This window comes from Sarcophilus harrisii, chromosome 3 (genome assembly GCF_902635505.1).
Source record: "Sarcophilus harrisii chromosome 3, mSarHar1.11, whole genome shotgun sequence".
Taxonomy (NCBI): Eukaryota; Metazoa; Chordata; class Mammalia; order Dasyuromorphia; family Dasyuridae; genus Sarcophilus; species Sarcophilus harrisii.
Window position 1 is genome coordinate 68,888,769 of NC_045428.1, and position 16,581 is coordinate 68,905,349.

A 16,581-nucleotide genomic window follows, 5' to 3' on the forward strand; every position below is an offset into this window, starting at 1 on the left:
CAAGCAGAATTTTGTACTTTCTCCTTCTTTTAATCGGATTGCTCAAGTGTCCAGTGAAATCATCTAGCTATTTTATCCTGTTGTGTGAAAGGGAATCACCTCAATATCTTACATTAGGAAAGCATTTTGCAATATTCAACAATTTCCACATATGTCAATATAACCATCTGAGAACTAGGCAAGTTAGTTTTTATTATGCCCATCTGACAGAGGGGTCCATTAGACTTCAGACAGGTCTATGATTCATTCGGATTTCCACAACTATTAAATAGCTGACTCTGGGACCAGAATTGAGTCTTTTAGATGTTCCTAAGCACTTCTTTACAAGGTAATATAAATACCTTGAAGATAGGGCCAATCTTTTCCATTGTTGTAGCCCACAGACCTTTCCTGGAAAAATGTCTTCAATATATCAGGAAGTCTTAAGAAAAATTTCCTGTGAACCATGGTTTTCATTGACATTTTTAATGTCCTCAGATCCCTTAATAGAAGAAATATTCCAAGGAGCAGGGCAGAAGCAATTGTTAATGTTTTTATATAGGGCTCCCACAATTTCCCCAACTACAGTTACAGGGCTAAATTGCAACATCCAGAACTTTTTTTTTTTTTTTTTCTGGGGGAAAACTACAAAAGATAATACACTGACCCCTTTAAAAAAATAAAAGGCACTTTAATTTGGGTCATGATGATCAAGAAAACCAGTATTTCTTCTTAACATGAATTCTTATGACCTTTCCTTTTGCAGTGATATATTTAATTAGTACATGTGCAAATAGTCCACCATGACCCTAAGGTCTGGAATAGTGTCATCACAATGCCAGATTCCAAAACACTGGAAAATGGAAAAAGCCATAGTCTGTGACTGATATAAGGATTAAAGGCATTCAAGTATCTATACTCTTTTAAAATGATAAAGTCTTACCATGATTCTATGCTTCAATTTAAGCCTACAGGATGGGATGAATTGCGCTTGTGTTTTCTTGCCTATCTTGTGATAATCCTCAGAATGAGAAGATTCATTTGCAACAAAACAATTGGATGGTTGCGAATGACATTCAGGTTTCTAATTTCCCTATAAAGAATACTACCTCTGTCAGATCTATCAGTTTCTCAAGTTGTGTTGGACATTTTGAAACAATCCATAGGAATGCAATCAAACTAATGAAACCAAAGAGACCTTCATCCTTGATGCTGCTCCTTTTTATACTTCTCTCTATGAAAGAATGCCAAATGTCAATTAGTGGCTAGTGTGATATGAGACTGACTTGGACATTTTTCTGTTAGAGACTGGAAAGCAATCAAGTTCTTTTCACAGATTTTTCTAATTGTTAGCAATGCATGTCAGTAGCTACCAATCTCAGCCTCATCCAAAAAGGGAATTTGGATTGGTAGTGTCCAAATCTATCATAATTTCTGAGAACTCGCCACAAATAAATTTAAATCACCAGAATAATGTGGTTAGTTATCCATACTTTTCATAATCCTAATCATTTGATTATGCTCTTATTCTAGAAGTATCTTTGTCCTGGTGGTAACACTCTGAATTACAGGCATAATGCCCCTAGGGGAATCATTGACATATCTAAGGCTGACTTTGTAAATCTAAAAGTGTAAAATATTAAAAATCACTATTGGTTCTTTACTGATATTCTTCCTATTTCTTTGACCACTTGCCTTTTCTCTGCCATATTTTATGGAAGCAGACCAAGCTTCTATATTATTATATTATAAAAAATCAGGACAAGTGGAGATGGCGCTGAAGGCAATGGGAGGCCATGGTCTTTTTAAACTAAGACCTTTAACAGGTCTCAGTTAGACTGAGGCTGCACCCATTCAGTGATAAAGCCTAGGTAGCACCTGAGACAAAGAATCTCTGTTTAACCTAGTCAAAAATAAAAAGAAAACAAAAAATCTAGGTAAATAAATCATTCTGTGAGGAGAAAACCCTCAGGGTATCTGGCTAAAGCAGAAATGACTGATATTTACATTCAATTTGAAGGAGGGAGAAAGGGAGGAAGGAAGGAAAGAAGGAGGAAGAGAGGGAAAGAGTCTTCCCAATGACCAGTTCCAGTCTGTGGGCCAGCTTTACTCACAGCAGATATTGTTTGTCTTTCATTCTTGAAGAGAACCAGACATCATGGAGGTGATGTCATGACATGCAAGTGAGTTGGATTTGAGAGAGGGAAGACTGAATCTAAGCTCCCTCTAGGTGTTTAAAAGCATTCACCAAAGATTCAAGTTGTATGTCACACTATGTCCAGCTAGTCTTTCCTTGTTGATAAAAAAAACTCTTAGAATTATTTACTTCCAATCAATATCCACATTCTTTCCATCCAGGTAACTAATTAGTTCTTCATGTTAGGTGAGAATAAGATCCAGAATATAAAATTCCCTTACTGTTTCCTTTATCTTTTGAAGAACAAAGTTAGCTTGTCAACATTCCTATTCCAGTAGATCCCTATCAGCTCTAAAATGAACTATAACCTCGATTTTTTGACACATGAAGATCTGCCCTTCCTCTATTTTTTTTTTTCCATTTCTCCTCTTCTTGTCTGCTATTGTTGAACCACAGGGTCCTGCCTTCTGTTTCGTATACATTGCTGTGCTTTTTGCACTGGCACTCAGCTTGCCACATCTCGAATTCTCTCTCCTAACTTGTGCCTTCTAGAATTCAAAGCTTCTTTTTAAGACTCAGGTCAAGCACTGCAAGCTATAGTTATGTATTTCCCACTTTCTCTAGCAGATAGTGCCTTCTGTTCTATATCCATCTTCCTTGTACTCTCCATCTACCTTGAATATTTAACAAGGATTATGCCTGCTGCTAACCCAAGTGGAGGATCTGGAAAGTCTATTTCTGGATGATATAACTGAGAATTATACAAATCCTCCCAGATATATACTCAATCTCTCTCTCTTCCCTAGTGGCAAATGAGGTAAAGGACTGCTATAAAGCTGTCTCCATTTGACACAACCCGCAGTCTTAAATGCATTTCTCTTCTCCCTATTGTGTTTCTTCTTTTCTGCTCCTAGATGAATGAGTAGTTGAGATGAAAATGACCAACTATTACAATCCAGACTCATTTCTCCCTTTTTTTTATTGTTCACCTATTATTAGAACGACCATTTTGTATTTTATTAATAATGGTCTTTATATTACACTTTAAGGTTTACAGAGTGTTCCATAACATATCATTTTATATCTTAACTGATATCTCATTTAGGCTCCAATGGCATGTTTCTCCATTCATCTAGATTACAAATTCCTCAAATATAGAGAACATGAAAGTTTTCTTCTTTTGCATCCCTCAAAACACACAGTAACAGGATATGGCACATCACAACCATAATCTATATATTGGTTGATTGATTTCTAGTAAGGTATTGGAATTTTGGCATTGCCATTATTCAAAAAAGAAAGGTTTTTTCCTTCATAAATATAAAATATTTCAAACATTCCAAGAGTATTTTTTAAAATACGCTTCTCTTAGCTATTAACTATATAATTGTTTTCCTCCTCTCCATATTCCCTCTCACCAAAGTCACTATTATGGATTTGCTTTTGAAAAAAAAGAATAAAAACTCATGGAAGATAAACTTTGTGGGATACAGTCAAAGTAGTACTTAGGAAGGAATTTATTTCTCTAAACATGTACACCAGTAAAAGAGAGAAAGAACAAATCAATAAATTGGAATGAAATATAAAAACTAGAAAAAAGAATATATTAGGAATTCCCAATAAAGACCCAAATGAAAATCTTTAAAATCAAAGAAGTGAAAAAATAAAGTGAAAAAAACTATTGAACTAAAAAATAAAACTAGGAGCTGATTTTATGGGGAAAATAAATAAAACATAAGTTAATTTGATTTTTGGAAAAAGTCAAATTGTTAATATCAAAAATGAAAAAAGGTAATTGTACCACCAATAAAGATGAAATTAAAACCCCAAAATAATTTTAACTCATAATATGGCAGTAAAACTGACAATCTAAGTAAAATTGAAGAATATTTATAAAAATGCATATTGTTCAGTTTAACAGAAAAGAAAGTAGAATACTTACATAATCCTATATTAAAGAAAAATTTTGAACAACTCATTAATATGTCTCCTAAGAAAAAAGTTCTCAGAACAGATGTATTTGTAGGTGAATTCTATCAAACATTTAAAAATGATCAGTCTTATACATTATGTAAACCTAATACTATATAAACCATTTTTAAAGAGGTAAAGAAAATATTCTATTAAATTCTTCTTATGAAATAAATGTTGTCTTGATGCCCAAACCAGGGAGAGTAAAAACAGAAAAAGAAAACATAGACTCATTTCCCTAATAAATATTTTTTTCTAGCAAAATAGAGGCAAAATATTTAAATTAAAAAATAACTAGTAAGAGATTACAGCAATCTATCATAAAGATATACCCTCTGATCAGCTAGAATTTATTCCAGGAATGCAGACCTGGTTCAATATTAGTAAAATGGCCAGTACAATTAACCATACTTATAAGAAAAACAACAAAAATTGATAAAGCAAAGAATTTAGCAAAAATAAAACACTCAATCCTATTATCAAACCAGAAAGCATAGGAATAAATAAAGCCTTTCTTAAAATGATAAAGAGTATCAATCTAAAACCAAAAGTAATGGGGATAAAATAGAAGACTTCCAGAAAAGAAAAAGTGAAAACTCATCCATCAGAACTGAGAGTTCCAAGGGCAGAATATAAGAAGTTGAATTTCTATTGGCATAGAGTAAAGTCTGTACATTTATCATCACTTTTATTCAATACTGTATTAGAAATTTTAACCATAGTAAAAAGACAAGAAAAAGAAATCACTATTTTCTAGTTAGAGAACCTGAAAGAATTAACTAAAACCAGTTTAAAAAAACTTAATAACTTTAGCAAGTTTGTGCAGTGTAGATAAACCCATAGAATTCAACAATATTTATATGTATTTTCAACAAAACCCAGCCGCAAATTATAAAAAGAGGAATTCTATTTTAAAAATTACTGTAGACAATATATTTAGGAGACTCCCTCCCCCCCCAAAAAGCAAGAATCACCAAAACAATATAGTTATGGCTAAGAAATAGAATAGTGGATCAATGGATTACATTATTTGTTACAAAGTTTATTTATTTGGTTTATTGGTTTTTAGGTTGAGATTTTGGAATTTTTATAGACTATGGAAAGGAATGAAGAAACGCGATTTTACTCAGCGGACTTGAAAGACAGGGAATTTGAGGGGAACGAGCTAACAAGCCATTCAAGATCAGACTGTATAGTTCCAACCACTTTGTGGGGTCCAAAGCAGATGATGTTTCCTCATTCTATAAATGTAATTTACTACCTTCAAAATTCATTCCATCTTTATATTTGAATATTCAAATAAATCTGTGACCTCATAAATTTAGCAATCCCCTTCAGTTATGTGCATTACAATCCATTATTCTCAAGGATATCAGTGAAGGACTGAAGCTGTCATTCATTTTATAAGCATTAACTTTTTTTGAGGGGGTGGGCAGAGGCAACTGGGGTTAAGTGACTTGCCCAGGGTCACACAGGTAGGAAGTTTTAAGTGTCTGAGACCACATTTGAACTCAGGTCCTCCTGACTTCAAGGTTGGTGCTCTATGCACTATACCACCCAGCTGCTCCAAGAATTAGTTACTTAAAAATGGAACACTGTACTAAAGTCTAAGGATACAAAATAAGATTAAAAACACATTACCTAAGGGCCAGCTTCCTAGCTGTGTGACCCTGGGCAAGTCACTTAACCCCAATTGCCTCAGGGAAAAAGAAAAAACATTACCTGTCCTCATGGAGGTTATAATCTGATGGGGGAGATAACATGCAAATGTATAAGATGCATACAACACAAATAGGAAGTAATGTCAAAGACATTAACAGATGTAACAGATGACTAGAAAAGATCTCTTTCAGAAAACAAGTTAATCCATGTCAACATATTATTAACCCATTTTCTTTTTGTGTGCTACTTTCCTGTGATAATAGCTTTTACTCCTATTCCTCCCCAAATTTCCTCATGTGTCTTTCTATTGCTTTGTGTTCAATTTATGTATCTTTGCACCTTGAAAGAATCTTTTATTACCCAAAAATGTATTCTTTAGGTAAGAAATATCTAATTTTTGTAGAATTGAACATAGTTTCCTGCTTTCTTTCCCAAAGATTTCTTGACCTAACTGCGTCATCATTTACTACTGTTCTATTGCAGACAATTCTTTTTCTTTCATACACTTAGCATAGGAGGGTTTTTCTAGCATGTATCAAAGCCCAGAGGGTTTTTATCTTTTTACAAGATAGCAACTATCTGCTTTCCAAGGCCATGAGGTAACCTTAACTGTTTCCTTTATGATATAGATTATTTCCTTTCATACATTTTGTAATGAATATTGAGTTGACTTTAAAAACTCTTCTAGAAGCTCTCAAATCAGATCTCAAGATGAAGGGCTAACACTCAATTTGATACAACTAAAACCAAATTATATAACAAAATTCAAAACCATCCATTCTCTAAACCTATCATAAAGTTACAAATACCGAAAGGAAGTGCTCTAAATTTCCATTTTAAACCAAATACAGGTGGAAATAATGGTATGCCAGGTCACAAGCCATTCTATGCATGAATAAATATACACTATCCAAGATAGAAAGGACCATAAAATCCCACACCATTAAAGCAGAAATCCAGGGGTTTCTATGACCCTGGCTGTAGAATGAGAGAGGTAATTAAATCAATATGAACATTTGGAGACTAGGGCAACAAATTGAAAGAATGGGACATGCTAATTTAAGTGTATTAATTGTTTATTGGTTCTGCCACAGCAGGCAAACACCATCAGCTCTGAATGTTGACTAAAATTACAAGTGAAGATAAATGCATGGAATCTTTAACAGGAAACATCTAAAAATAATTTGCATGCTATGAATGCAGTAACCAATTCCTGGTCATTTCACTCATAATTTCTTTTCATAAACATCTTAGAAATAATTTTTCCTAATGCAATATGTTTTTATCAGAACATAAATATGGGAAATTAGTTAACTAATTTTAAAAATGATTAGCAAGTCCCATATCAAGTGTTTTCCCACAACTAAGAAAATAATGGGTTTATTACAATCTTTCTGATCTGGGTCACACTGACATCATACTCAAGTACTAAACACTGAATCTTAAAATCAAGGACAGATTACTTGAGTCATGAGCTTACCAGTCACTGGAATTTCACACTGAAAGTAAGGACACCTAAGTGGGAGACTTTTATCTTGTTCCTGTGGAGAACATGTATTATGCTTTAAGAGTCTAGTGTGAAAATGGTGTCATATTAATTTATACCTCATTGTGTTAACAACAGTTTGTCAGTGTCCTTATGACAACACATCAGGGCTTGATCAATACAGTGTGATTCACATTCCACTGTGTATTTCGGAATACCAAACAATGAAATATGGGACACACTTTATAGCTTTCTAGAGTACATAGATATTCTCTGACATTTCAGGACTAAAGATCAGAATTCTCTCATATGTTGGCACAGCAAATAGAGATTTTCTCTTAAACCTAAAATATAATTGCATACAAAACTACACATCAATATATTTTGTCTAATAAGAATGATGTGTTATATGGATAATATATTACATTATTTTGAACATTCATAATGTAAATTTCAAAATGACCTAAACTATAGTAATTTATTTTAAAGTATAATTACATATATATTTGATAGTAATACACATAATAGATAGTGACCTACTCTCAGAATTGAGAAGACCTGATTTCAAGTCTTACTTAATGTGACTAGAGCACTTAAGTAGATAGCAGATAGAGCACCCAGGCCTGAAACTAGAAAGACACATCCTCATGAATTTTAATCTGACCTCAGATACTAGATGTGTTATCCTGGGCAAGTCACAATCCCTGTTTGCCTCAGTTCCCCACATGTAAAGTAATCTAGAGAATGACATGTTGAAACTCTCCAATATCTGTACAAAGAATACTCCAAATCGATACAACTGAAAAAAAAAAAAAAAAAAAAAAAAAAAAGGCAAGTTTCTCACCTCAGTGCCCCAGATGACTCTCTATGACTCTATTTCAGAATAGTTGCTGATTTTCATTAGTGAAAGAAACTTACACATTCAGAATTCTTCAGTGGAATCATGAATCCAGACTAAGATAAAAAACAACCACAACTCTCACATCTATACCCTAGCTCTTCACATGCTACCATCACTCTGGTTCAGAACTTTATTGTTTTACTAACCTTATTTAAAAACAAGGAACTGAAGTTTCAAAAATATGTCATCCATTTTTAGAAAAGCTATAGAAACAATGCACACATGAAATAGTCTATAATGATAAAAGCTTGGAATTCCATATAAAAACTAGTAGAATGTCTGGGATGGGGATATTTTTAGCATGGTGATTGAATAAGAGACTTTACATACAAACTCAATTCCCTCATGTAATTGTGAAATAATTAAGTTAGTCAACAATCAAATTGAGACAGAAACTGATACCAACTGATACCAACTCATATAAAGACAAATATTTTCTCTCCAGGATTAACTATCTGCCCTTCCTCATATTCTTATTCCAATCACTATGTGTATATTCACATACAGACCATCCTCCTTATCTACCATTATGCCATAATTAGAAATCAAAAATGGTAAAAGGAAGTGAGACAACCTAGTATGCTATGGCTTAGTATATGAATCTTTTCAACATACAAATGTGTTCCCACATGCTAATTGTCAATGTACTGAATATATTATTTTAGCATTTGTCTTTGATCAAATAAAAGATTAATATTCATGGAAATTGAAATTACTTTGGCCATTTCTGCCAGTAAGAGGTCAGACCATGAAAGTTTACATATCTAAAATACAAAATGAACTAATTCAAATGCCTATAAGCTGACGACTTATGTTATGTTAAGCTGTGGAACATAATAGATAAATTGATTATTCCCAAAGCACATTCATGTTTATGGGCATACATATGTCATTACAAGTCATGAACCCACCTTCAGGCTTTAAGGAGTCAAATAAGATAATGCACAATGTTTTTTCCCTCATCACTCCCTAAATTTTTTTTAAGTTATTTTTTTCAAAATTTTGGCAAAAAATAATATTCAAATATCTTTCTTTTTAATGAAAAAAATGACCAGATTTTCCTAATAGAAGTCTTGTTATTAAATGTCACCATTGCCATTAGTTTCATGGAGAATAGACAATATTACTAACAATTTGGCTGCTTCCCACAGCATGTTTAATAGGGAAGAAAAAAAAAAAGATAATATCCTCCCTAAATTCACTAAACTGTCCTCTAATAGTCTTTATTTTGTACATTTAGCTAATAATTAAATAATTTTACTAAAGGATGTTTTGTTCATCTTTAAAGCTGCTGTATAGTAAAAATCAGATAGACAGTTTTCAATTTAGAAGATAAGGGGAATTTGGCTCAACTTCTTGTAGCAACTGCATTGAAATTTAACAACCAGAGAAGAACAAATGTTTTAATTTGGTAGAAATCTTAATTGTTTCCCACTGACTCTAAGATGCCATACCATTTCATGATGGGGCTTTTTTTATTGACTTGTACCTAAAAAGATATGGTCATCTTCATTAGTCTGTATCCTTGCAATTACTAAATTCCTAAGTTGATCTAACATAAGACTAAATTAAAATCCTATTACACTATATTTAATGCTTTTGTATGCTTTTAGAGAGTGTCATTGTAGGGTCAGGGAATATGATTGCAAAGAAAGAAAATGTTGGTGCTTTCGTTTTTCCTGTGTAGTCTAGTGAGGGAATTTTTAAATGAGATTTTTATTAGCCAAGCAACATCATTCTGCTTAGTATTGCAAGTTGAGAATGACACAATTGCAGAGTTTAATATATAAAATGTTAGAAATATTATTGCTATTTCATTTTCTAACACATTACTTCTTCAATGTTGGTTTGGTTACATTCACTTATTCATTTATTCAATAATTATTTATTGTATATCTTTTAAATGAAAAAGCTAAATTCTTAGGGAAAATAAAGCAAGTATATGACCTAGACCTTGCTCTCAAAGAATTTGTAATAAAGCTATAGAAACAATGCATACATGAAATAGTGTGATAATAATGAAAGACCATTTGTGATTCAATATTAAAACTAGTGGCATGGTGAAGGTGGCAATGGCTAGAGAGGAGACTTCTAGCATGATGGTTGAGTAAGAGATGTTACGTATAAACTCATTTCCTTTACATAATTATGAAATAATTTGACATATAAGTAATATCAACTTTACTATAACCAGAGAACAGGAAAGACGGAAAGAAAATATCATGATTAAATTTGTCAAGGGGGAAAAAAGGCAACTGAAGAAATGAGCACACGGGGGCAGCTAGATGACACAGTGTATATAGTACTGGCACTGGAGTCAGGAGGACCCTAGTGCAAATCCAGCCTCAGACACTTATGTGTCTGTGTGACCCTGGGCAAGTCACTTAATTCCAATTGCCTTGCAAATAAATAAATTCTTTAAAAAAAAAAAAAAGGAAGCCACACTTGGGGAACATCTTGCTGATGAGGTTTTAATCCAAGGAGAGTTTCTTTTGAAAAAAAAAAAGCAAAAATGAAAGGAGCATACAAAGAAATATTTCAAAAAGAAATTAGGACATAAAATAATTCCCATATAAATTTCCAGAAAAATAATGATTATGAAAATAATTAAAATCATAGAAAGATATTAGAAAAGATATAGAACCTCAAGATGTTTGGAAAATTTATTAATAGAAGAAATCTATAAAGACACCAATTGATAAGTGTACTAAGTCCATAATAACTACAGATATGCACATTGAAATGACTCTCAGGTACCACATCATACCTATCAGATTAACAAACATGACAGAAAAGGGAAATTACATATTCTAGATGGAATGTGGGAATCTAAAAATTCAATATTGGTAGAATTGTGACTTGCTCTGACCATTCTGGAGAATAATTTGGAACTATTACCTAAAGAACTATAAAATTGTGCATACCTTTTACAAAGCAATGCTACTTCTAAGTCTGTATCCCAAAGAGATCAAAGAAAAGAGAACAGAACTTATTTATAGTAGCAAGAAATTGGAAACTAAGAGGATGTCCATCAATTGGGGAACAGCTAAACAAGTCATTGTGTTAGAATTCCATTGAGTTTTTGTGCTAAAAGAAATGATAAGAAGGATAGTTACAAAAAAAAAGAATCTAAGAAGCATCATATGAGCTGATGTAAAGTGACATGAACAGAACCAGAATACTATATACAGTAAGAGAATTATTGCAGTGATAAACAAGACTTTGCTACTCTGATAAATATAATGATCCATGAGAATTCAAAAGGATTCACAATGAAAAATGTTATCTACTTTAACTCTGAGTACAGATTGAAGCATTTTTTTTTCATTTTATTTTTCTTGCTTTTTTGGTAACATGGCTAACACAGAAATATGTTTGGCACAATTTCACATGTATAATAAGTATCATATTACATTCTCAATGGGGGTGGAGGACTGACCTATAGGGCTGACAGAAGGGAAGGAGGCAAATTACTCAAAACTTTAAAAATTAATGTTAAAAATAACAAATGAAGTTTAACCAAAAAAAGAAAGCAATAAAAAGTGAAATTGAAGCTCTTTAAGAAAAACTTGAAATTTTAATAAATTGTTTAAAATAGTAGTCAGAAAATATAAACAAAACAGAGGACACATAAGCAAAATGTAGTAAACAACATTAAACAAAGCCAATTCACAATAAAAAATATATTACAGCAAAATAAAAACAGTAGAATTATAAGCATATGTGAGTGGTGAGTATGATGGAAAAAAATAACTGATCTAGAAGGCAAGATGACACAGAATCCAAGAAAGAGAGAATAAAGAGAAAAAATATATAATGAAATAACCAACAAAAAAACTTAAATGTTATATTTCATTAATAAATACTTAATTAATAATACTTAAATATTTAATGAAAGTTGCCTAGAAATATTGGAAATAGAGACATTTTCTAGAAATAAAAGGAATTCCAGGGTTTATGAAGCCTAAATGTGATTGCCATGCTCCAAAACTATAAAATTCAAATGAGTAGATTGCAGGAAGCCAGGAAAACACAGATCATGCAATAATTAGAATAATATTGTTTAAGTTAATTCCCTAATATGTATCTATTCTTTATCAAATGGCTCTATTAAGCAAGAATTGTGGTTCTAGAAAAAAATTCTGAGATTCCTTTGAACAGCAAGGAGATCAAATCAGTCTATACTTAAAGAAATCAATTCAGACTACTCTTTGGAAAGAAAAATACTAAAACTGAAGTTTACATACTCTGGTCACATAATAATAAGAAAAGACTAATAGAAAAGACCATTATGCTGGGAAAGATTGAAGCTGAAAAGGAAAGGGGACAGAATAAAATGGATAGATGGCAACATGGAAGTAATGAACAAGAGCTTGAACAGATTTTTAGGAGATAGAAGAGAATCGAAAGGCCTGGTGTGCATTGATTCATGGGAACCCAAAGAGTAGGACGTGACTGAACAACTGAATAATAAACAGATATAATCCTAAAAAAAAGCTCATTTAGTAGTCATCAAAAGATTTTCAGATCTGCTTTTCAATATTCTGTCCAGATAATTCTTTCTTATATGCAAATATGTATATAGGTATATATGTATATATGTGAAATAAAATCTAATAAAATTAAAGAATTACAACTGAAGAGCAATTATTAAATATAAATGTACATTCTAATGTGTATATTGGAATATAAATTCTCATTTATAAATATAAATTTATTTAGGTACATAAATATACACATAATTATAATTTATAAATGTAAACATATCAGAATATATACATGTATACCTACCCATAAACATATACATATGTGTAAAGATATGCATATACTTGAGTTCATACAAGTTGTAACTCCTGATTCACCAAAAGCTCCCTATTACATATGTGGTTAAAACAAAAGCTAGACAAATTAATATTTATTTGCCTGTCACCTATCGATCTAATTTATATAATTATGTATTTAAATATACACATGTCTTTAAGATAAACATTTGTATAATCTTTTGTTTAATTTATACATTTAATTTCATCAGCATAAGAAGTTTTGGACAAGAATTTCTTCTCCCAATGCAAACTGACATCTGTTCTACAACATACACTATTAAAATAGTTGTATAGGGAACTGAAACACCAAGTGATTTTTTTCAAGGCAAGACAAGAAGTATGAATTCAAGTCTTCTAGATCCCTAGGAAAACCATCTATTTATTATTCATAATATTAATTAATTAATTATGCCACTATGTATATAGAGAGATAGAGAAAAACAAACACATAGATAGATAGCTGTATCTATCTATCCAGACAGACAGAAAGACACATAGATAGATAGACAGATAGATACAGATGGATAGATAGATAGATACAGAGAAAGACAGACAGACAGTATCTGTATATTTATACACATACCTATCTATATACATATCTAGCCATCAATAGGTATTTACTAAGTGTCAGCTAATACCAAGCCATGAGCTATGTGATAGATATACAAACAAAAAACTATGAAACTTGAGATCAAGTAGCCAAGAGTCTAAAGGAGTGAAGTAGAGAACGTGTGCATACATAAATATATCCAAAATATATTTATAATAAGCATAAAGTGTTTAGGGGAAGTTACTACAAGATGAAGGATCACCACCACCATTTTCCATATCCTGCCAATAGTCATATCTTGCTATATAGAATTTTTAAGAGAAGTTAAGAAATTAAACAAACATATCAACAAAGTCAGAGAGTATATATGCAATGTTTCACATAGTGTCCCAAACCTTCCAGCTTTTCAAAATGAGAAAACAGGTAGATTTTTCTTATCTGTAGTTCATATCCAAGATTGATGGTTATTATTTCATAGTATTCAAGCTTCACCTTTTTCCCCCCCTTAACATTATTGTAGTTGATGTGCAAGTATTTTCTTGGTTATTTTTATTTCATTTCACATTGGTTCACGTTTTCTCATTCTATTCAAAATTATTCACATGCATTATTTCACATGGTACAGTAAGGTAATATTATAAGTTTAAGTATATACAATAATATTCTATTAAATTTATGAACCATAATCTATAGTCATTCCCAAATAATGGGAATCTATTCTATTTCTAGTTCTTTGTTATAACACAGTGCTTCTCAAATATTCTGCTTTTTAACAGACCTTCTGTTCAATTTTTTACATTCTTTATGATATATAGTAGTGATATTTCTGAATCAAAGAATATAGATATTTGAATAACTTTGTTCACAGAATTTCTAATAACTTTGGTTTGTTTTTTAATTGAATGGCTGAAGTATTTCACAGATCTACCAAAAACTTTAGGTTTTCTATTTTTCTATGGCTATTCCAACAAGGACTATTCCTATATCTTTTTTATTTTTTCCTATTTTGTGGTTAAAGAATGAAACCTTAATGTATTTCTGATTTAAATTTCCTTTACTGTTCGTGATTTGTAGCAATATTTCATAGAGTTATTAATAGCCTGCTATTCTATTTTTAAGAACTATTTGTTCAATTTCTTTGACCATTGATACAATGGGAATGAATGACTTTTGATCTTTTATATAGTTGTATTAGTTAGTCACCTGTTTTATATATTAAAGTATTATTAGAAATATGAAATACAAATATATTTTCCAAACAAAAATCTTTCCAACTAATCCAAATCCCTTTCCCCAATAATTTATTTTTTCAATTTCATCAAAAAGCATATTACTGGATTCAATTGTTATTGATTCTTCCTTATCTAATCTCTGTTTTTTTAATTAATGACTGTTTATGTTTTTAACCAATATCATATAGTTTTGTTGATTATTTCTTTAGAATATGATCTGTAGTATGGAAATGTTATTTCCCCTTTCATTCACATTCACAATGTTTCCCCTCCCCCATTATTTCCCTTTAAATTAAGAACCTTTTTTCCTTCAAAATTTTTAAGTCACAAAATAGGAAAAAAGAAAGATGAGCAAGAAACAGAAAAGACCTTTGAAAAGCTACTATGGTGACAAAAACACCAACTAAGATGTAATATGAATTGAGCTGAAGTCCAAAGAGGCTTCTTGGAAATGCTCATGTAAGACTTTAAAAGGTAAATAAGAGAAGTAGAAGAAAAAATGAGAACAGAAACAAGGAAAATGCAAGAGACAGTGAACAGCATGAAAAAGGAAAAAAACTGACAGAAAACAATTCCTTAAAAACTGAGGAAGAAGACAAAAAATATCATCTAAGAATTGCTTTGGATTCATCCCAAAGGGTTTGGTATGTTGTCTCATTGTCAGTCTCTTGGATAAAATTATTGTTTGTATGATTTGTTTGGCTCACTCATTCTTTAGAATGAGATTATTTAATTTCCAATTAGTTTTTAGTCTATCTTTCCCTGACCCTTTATTGAATGTAATTTTCATTGTATTATGATCTGAAAAGGAAGTATTTATCTTATTGCCTTTCTGCATTTTTATTGTGATGTTTATGCCTTATTACATTGTCAATTTTTATATAAGTGCCATGTAATGCTGAGAAAAAGGTTTGTTCCTTTCTATTCATATTAAAATTTCTCCAGAGGTCTATCACATCTAAATTTTCTAAGATTTTATTAACTTCTTTAGTTTCATTCTTGTTTATTTTGTGGTTACATTTATCTAATTCTAAGAGGGGGAAGATGAGGTCCCCCATAAGAATTCATGAAACTGACTAAAACTTAACAAAATGAATTTTGTAGAAAATCAGCCATTAAATTTCAGGAATACATACTAGATTTGGCTCAAAGAGAGAATATCAGATCTATTTAATTTCACAACGAAACTTGTCTCACCATATAGTGAAGTTAAAGGGGAAAGAAGAAAGGAAAGGGGAAAGCTAATAGAAGGGAGAACAGAAGTAGAAGGAGGAAAGTATAAGAAAGGGGAAGGGGCTCTAAAAGGAGAGGGATGTTTGAGAAAGGTGGTGGTTAGAAGCAAAATACTGGGGAGGATGTAAAGGGGGAAAGTAAAGAGAAAAGTATAACTTGGGGTAAATAAGATGCAGGAAATACAGAATTAATTATTTTAACTGTGAATGTAAATGGGATGAACTCTTCCATAAAATGGAAATAGCAGACTGGATTAAAAGCCAGAATCCTACAATATGTTGTTTACAAGAAATACACTTAAAGCAGAATAATATATACTGAGTAAAGATAAAAGGCTGAAGCAAAATCTTTTATGCTTCAGCTGAAGTTAAAAAAAAAAAAAACAGGGGTAGCAATCCTGATCTCAGATCAAGTAAAAGCAAAAACAGACCTAATTAAAGGAGATAAATAAAAAAAGATAAGGAAAGAAACTATATCTTGCTAAAGGGTATCAAAAATAATGAAGTAATAGCAATAATAAACATCTATGCACAAAGTGGTATAGCATCCAAATTCTTAGAGGAGAAGTTAAGAGTGCTGCAAGAAGAATTAAACAGCAAAATGTTTT

At 31.5% G+C, this 16,581-nt stretch overlaps 1 protein-coding gene across 4 annotated transcripts in view; it reads right to left on the reverse strand.

The window, feature by feature from the left end:
• The window catches only part of SPAG16 (sperm associated antigen 16), a 1,146,423-nt gene that overhangs the window by 764,632 nt on the left and 365,210 nt on the right, over nucleotides 1-16,581 (reverse strand). The gene's annotated exons all lie outside the window — the stretch shown is intronic.